Genomic DNA, 6,279 nt, shown 5'->3' with positions numbered 1-6,279 from the left:
GTAGAGAGGAGGGAGTGAAAGGATGCCAGGTCCGCAGGGAGGCGAGTTTTCCTCCATTTCCGCTCGGCTGCCCGGAGCCCTGTTCTGTGAGCTCGCAATGAGTCGTCGAGCCACGGAGCGGGAGGGGAGGACCGAGCCGGCCTGGAGGATAGGGGACATAGAGAGTCAAAGGATGCAGAAAGGGAGGAGAGGAGGGTTGAGGAGGCAGAATCACGAGATAGGTTGGAGAAGGTTTGAGCAGAGGGAAGAGATGATAGGATGGAAGAGGAGAGAGTAGCGGGGGAGAGAGAGCGAAGGTTGGGACGGCGCGATACCATCCGAGTAGGGGCAGTGTGGGAAGTGTTGGATGAGAGCGAGAGGGAAAAGGATACAAGGTAGTGGTCGGAGACTTGGAGGGGAGTTGCAATGAGGTTAGTGGAAGAACAGCATCTAGTAAAGATGAGGTCGAGCGTATTGCCTGCCTTGTGAGTAGGGGGAAGGTGAGAGGGTGAGGTCAAAAGAGGAGAGGAGTGGAAAGAAGGAGGCAGAGAGGAATGAGTCAAAGGTAGACGTGGGGAGGTTAAAGTCGCCCAGAACTGTGAGAGGTGAGCCGTCCTCAGGAAAGGAGCTTATCAAGGCATCAAGCTCATTGATGAACTCTCCGAGGGAACCTGGAGGGCGATAAATGATAAGGATGTTAAGCTTGAAAGGGCTGGTAACTGTGACAGCATGGAATTCAAAGGAGGCGATAGACAGATGGGTAAGGGGAGAAAGAGAGAATGACCACTTGGGAGAGATGAGGATCCCGGTGCCACCACCCCGCTGACCAGAAGCTCTCGGGGTGTGCGAGAGCACGTGGGCGGACGAAGAGAGAGCAGTAGGAGTAGCGGTGTTGTCTGTGGTGATCCATGTTTCCGTCAGTGCCAAGAAGTCGAGGGACTGGAGGGAGGCATAGGCTGAGATGAACTCTGCCTTGTTGGCCGCAGATCGGCAGTTCCAGAGGCTACCGGAGACCTGGAACTCCACGTGGGTCGTGTGCGCTGGGACCACCAGATTAGGGTGGCCGCGGCCATGCGGTGTGGAGCGTTTGTATGGTCTGTGCAGAGAGGAGAGAACAGGGATAGACAGGCACATAGTTGACAGGCTAGAGAAGAGGCTACGCTAATGCAGAGGAGATTGGAATGACAAGTGGACTACACGTCTCGAATGTTCAGAAAGTTAAGCTTACGTAGCAAGAATCTAATTGACTAAAATTATTAAAATGATACAGTACTGCTGAGGTAGGCTAGCTGCGTTGTTGACACTACCCTAATCAAGTTGTTCCGTTGAGTGTGAAGTTTCTACAATGCTGCTATTCGGGGGCTAGCTGGCTAGCTAGCAGTGTTGGTTACGTTACGTTGCGTTAGGAGAACGACAATAGCTGGCTAGCTAACCTAGAAAATCGCTCTAGACTACACAATTATCTTTGAAACAAAGACGGCTATGTAGCTAGCTACGATCAAACAAATCACACCGTTGGGACTGTAATGAAATGAAATGAAAATGTGATACTACCTGTGGAGCGAAGCGGAATGCGACCGGAATGCGAAAGTTCTATTCAGTAGACGTTGGCTGGCTGTTGGCTAGCTAGGAGTGTCTCCTACGTTAAGGACGACAAAATAGCTGGCTAGCTAACCTCGGTAAATTAAGATAATCACTCTAAGACTACACACTCTAAACTACACAATTATCTTGGATACGAAGACAGCAAAGACAACTATGTAGCTAGCTAATACTACACTAATCAAGTCGTTCAGTTGAGTGTGATAGTTACTACAGTGCTACGGTAGCCGGTGAACGTATGCTAGCTGGCTAGCTGCTAGGCAGATAGGAGGACGACGAAATACGATAATAACGCAATTATCACTCTAAGACTCCACGCTCTAAACTACACAATTATCTTGGATACGAAGACAGCAAAGACAACTATGTAGCTAGCTAACACTACACTAATCAAGTCGTTCAGTTGAGTGTGATAGTTACTACAGTGCTACGGTAGACGGTGAACGTGTTGGGCAGATAGGAGGACGACGAAATACGATAATTACGCAATTATCTTTGATACAACGACGGCTATGTAGCTAGCTAAGAAGAAATTGCTAAGATTAGACAAATCAGACCGTTGTACTATAATGAAATGTAATGAAAAAGTTATACAACCTGCAGACCGAAGGAGACCGAAGCGCGGATGCGACCGGCTCGCTCCAGGAAATCTTTTTATAGAGAAATTCTAAACCCTCCTTATTTAATGCAAAGGCCTATTAATGTTACCAAATGCTATTGGAAAGGACCTCATTTGTCCAATGTCTTGGTTTGTACACGTTGTGCCCAACAAAGCTGTAGCTGTGTAAGGTTAGCTAGGCCTGTGCTGTAGCTGTATTAGGTTAGCTAGGCCTGGGCTGTCTCTGTATCAGGTTAGCTAGGCCTGGGCTGTAGTTGTATAAGGTTAGCTAGGCCTGTGCTGTATCAGGTTAGCTAGGCCTTGGCTGTATATGTACCAGGTAAACTAGGCCTGGGCTGTAGTTGTATAAGGTTAGCTAGGCCTGTGCTGTATCAGGTTAGCTAGGCCTGGACTGTATCAGGTTAGCTAGACCTGGGCTGTATCAGGTTAGCTAGACCTGGGCTGTAGCTGTATCAGGTTAGCTAGGCCTGGACTGTAGCTGTATCAGGTTAGCTAGACCTGGGCTGTATCAGGTTAGCTAGACCTGGGCTGTAGCTGTATCGGGTTAGCTAGGCCTGGACTGTAGCTGTATAAGGTTATCTAGGCCTGGGCTGTAGTTGTATAAGGTTAGCTAGGCCTGTGCTGTATCAGGTTAGCTAGGCCTGGGCTGTATCAGGTTAGCTAGGCCTGGGCTGTATATGTACCAGGTAAACTAGGCCTGGGCTGTAGTTGTATCAGGTTAGTTAGGCCTGGGCTGTATCAGGTTAGCTAGACCTGGGCTGTATCAGGTTAGCTAGACCTGGGCTGTAGCTGTATCAGGTTAGCTAGGCCTGGACTGTAGCTGTATAAGGTTAGCTAGGCCTGTGCTGTATCAGGTTAGCTAGACCTGGGCTGTATCAGGTTAGCTAGACCTGGGCTGTAGCTGTATCGGGTTAGCTAGGCCTGGACTGTAGCTGTATAAGGTTAGCTAGGCCTGTGCTGTATCAGGTTAGCTAGGCCTGGGCTGTATCGGGTTAGCTAGGCCTGGGCTGTATCAGGTTAGCTAGGCCTGGGCTGTAGTTGTATAAGGTTAGCTAGGCCTGTGCTGTATCAGGTTAGCTAGGCCTGGGCTGTATCGGGTTAGCTAGGCCTGGACTGTAGCTGTATAAGGTTAGCTAGGCCTGGGCCATAGTTGTGGCGGGTTAGCTATGCCTGGGTCGTACCTGTAGTGCGTTAGCTAGGCCTGGGCCATAGCGATATTGGGTTTGTTAGACCAGGGCTCTAGTTCTGGCAGTATTAAGCCTGAGCTCAGACTTTAGCTATAGCTTTGTATCGCGGTAGTCTTGGGCCTAGGCTTTAGCCGTAGCTGTAGATATATATTGGGGTAGTCCTGGGCCCATGCTTTAGCAGTAGCTATCTGTATATTGGGGCAGTCCTGGGCCCGGGCTTTAGCAGTAGCTGTAGATATATATTGGGGTAGTCCTGGGCCCATGCTTTAGCCATAGCTGTAGATATATATTGGGGCAGTGCTGGGCCTGGGCATTAGCAGTAGCTGTCTGTATATTGGGGCAGTCCTGGGCCTGGGCGTTAGCAGTAGCTCTAGATATATATTGGGGTAGTCCTGGGCCTAGGCTTTAGCAGTAGCTGTATATATACAGTTGAAGTCGGAAGTTTACATACACCATAGACAAATACATTTAAACTCAGTTTCACAATATGTGACATTTAATCCTAGTAAAAATTCTCTGTCTTAGGTCAGTTAGGATCACCACTTTATTTTAAGAATGTGAAATGTCAGAATAATAGAAGAGTGATTTATTTCAGCTTTTATTTCTTTCATCACATTCACAGTGGGTCAGAAGTTTACATACACTCAATTAGTATTTGGTAGCATTGCCTATACATTTCTGAACTTGGGTCAAATGTTTCGGGTAGCTTCCCACAATAAGTTGGGTGAATATTGGCCCATTCCTCCTGGCAGAGCTGGTATAACTGAGTCAGGTTAGTAGGCCTCCTTGCTTGCACACGCTTTTTCAGTTCTGCCCACACATTTTCTATGGGATTGAAGTCAGGGCGTTGTGATGGCAACTTCAATACCTTGACTTTGTTGTCCTTAAGCCATTTTGCCACAACTTTGGAAGTATGCTTGGGGTCATTGTCCATTTGGAAGACCCATTTGCGACCAAGCTTTAACTTCCTGACTGATGTCTTGAGATGTTGCTTCAATATATCCACATAATTTTCCAATCCCCATGATGCCATCTATTTTGTGAAGTGCACCAGTCCCTCCTGCAGCAAAGCACCCCCAAAACGTGATGCTGCCACCCCCGTGCTTCACGGTTGGGATGGAGTTCTTCGGCTGGCAAGCCACCACCTTTTTCCTCCAAACATAATGATGGTCAATATGGCCAAACAGTTCTATTTTTGTTTCATCTGGCCAGAGGACATTTCTCCAAAAAGTACGATCTTTGTCCCCATGTGCAGTTGCAAACCGTAGTCTGGCTTTTTTATGGTGGTTTTGGAGCAGTGGCTTCTTCCTTGCTGAGCAGCCTTTCAGGTTATGTCGATATTGGACTCGTTTTACTATGGATATAGATACTTTTGTTCCATCTTCACAAGGTCCTTTGCTGTTGTTCTGGGATTGATTTGCACTTTTCGCACCAAAGTACGTTCATCTCTAGGAGACAGAACGAGTCTCCTTCCTGAGGCTGTGTGGTCCCCATAGTCTTTATACTTGCGTACTATTGTTTGTACAGATGAACGTGGTACCTTCAGCCGTTTGTAAATTGTTTCCAAGGATGAACCAGACTTGTGGAGGTTTACAATTATTGTTCTGAGGTCTTGGCTGATTCCTTTTGATTTTTCCATGATGTCAAGCAAAGAGGCACTGAGTTTGAAGCTAGGCCTTACATCCACAGGTACACCTCCAATTGAGAAATTATGTCAATTAGTCTATCAGAAGCTTCTAAAGCCATGACATACTTTTCTGGAATTTTCCAAGCTGTTTAAAGGCACAGTCAACTTAGTGTATGTAAACTTCTGACCCACTGGAATTGTGATACAGTGAAATAATCTGTCTGTAAACAATTGTTGGAAAAATTACTTGTGTCATGCACAAAGTAGATGTCCTAACCAACTTGCCAAAACTATAGTTTGTTAACAAAAATTTGTGGAGTGGTTGAAAACAAGTTTTAATGACTCAACCTAAGTGTGTGTAAACTAACGACTTCAACTGTATTTTGGGGTAGTCCTGGGCCCGGGCTTTAGTCGTAGCTGTAGATATATATTGGGGTAGTCCTGGGCCTGCGCTTTAGCAGTATAGCTCTGTATTGGGTTAGCTAGGCCCGGGCTGGGCTGCCTCCTGGTTATTTTTGGAGTGCTCTCGGTCTGTCTGCAGGGAGTACTGTTTTTGAAGGGCCTCCAGTCCCATTAATCAGACAGGGGACCCCACGGCGTGAGCGGGCCCTGTTCCCTGGCTCGCCACACTGCCACGTTCTGTTCCTACCCCCCCCTCCCCATCCCCGCTCTCCGCACAGTGTGACGCACAGAGGAACCTCATCAATCTCACCTGTCTCACACGTCAACCACAGATTTAATCAAACGCTCCGTTTGGGCCCCCCGCTCCTGCATCCATACCAGTCACACCAACTTTTCAGAGAAAAATAAACTCTCTCTCTCGCTCACCCTGACCTACTCACTCTTTCTTCCCCTCTAGTTTCTCCATTGCTCTCTTTCATTTTGCCCCTGTGTTTTCTCTGTGGTCATTCACACTTTGTTTCAAGCTGGGGTGTGATCTGAAACAGGCTACACACACACACACACACACACACACTGCTCTATCACCCTCTAAAAGGGAGGATGTACATTAAACACCATTTCCTGCTCAATAGCTCACTGAAGTGGGGTTCTGTTGATCGCCTGCCTTAACAGGTCCCGATGCGCGATAGAGAGAAAGAGGGATGGAGGGGGAGATGAGGAAGGCAGTAGTGATAGAGCAGAAGCGGCTAGACCAAGGCCTGTTTTAGGGGTTGGTTCAGCATGGTGTCTGTATTTTAATGGGGTGTGCGGGTTTGAGGGGGAACACTGGAACCTGTGTGTGTGTATGTCTCAGTTGGAGAGAA

Source organism: Oncorhynchus nerka, linkage group LG1, assembly GCF_034236695.1.
Source record: "Oncorhynchus nerka isolate Pitt River linkage group LG1, Oner_Uvic_2.0, whole genome shotgun sequence".
NCBI lineage: Eukaryota > Metazoa > Chordata > Actinopteri > Salmoniformes > Salmonidae > Oncorhynchus > Oncorhynchus nerka.
Note: the sequence above shows the minus strand (reverse complement) of the source record.